The following is a 200-nucleotide window of genomic DNA, read 5'->3' as shown; positions in this document are numbered from 1 at the left end:
GACAGGAAGCAAAAGATTTCCATTGATGTCTGCAGAGCTTTCACCGTTTTCTGTTGAGGGAACGGAAACTATCGTAAAGTTACGTAAATTGAAACGCATTATCTCCCTCATTGTCCAAAGTTTATCTGATGCGATGAAATAAGACGTAATTACAAGAGGATACTTAATCTGAAGCGAATTTATATAATTACTACGCTAAG

Source organism: Penaeus monodon, chromosome 28 (genome assembly GCF_015228065.2).
Source record: "Penaeus monodon isolate SGIC_2016 chromosome 28, NSTDA_Pmon_1, whole genome shotgun sequence".
Lineage (NCBI taxonomy): Eukaryota > Metazoa > Arthropoda > Malacostraca > Decapoda > Penaeidae > Penaeus > Penaeus monodon.
This window is presented reverse-complemented; position numbering follows the sequence as displayed.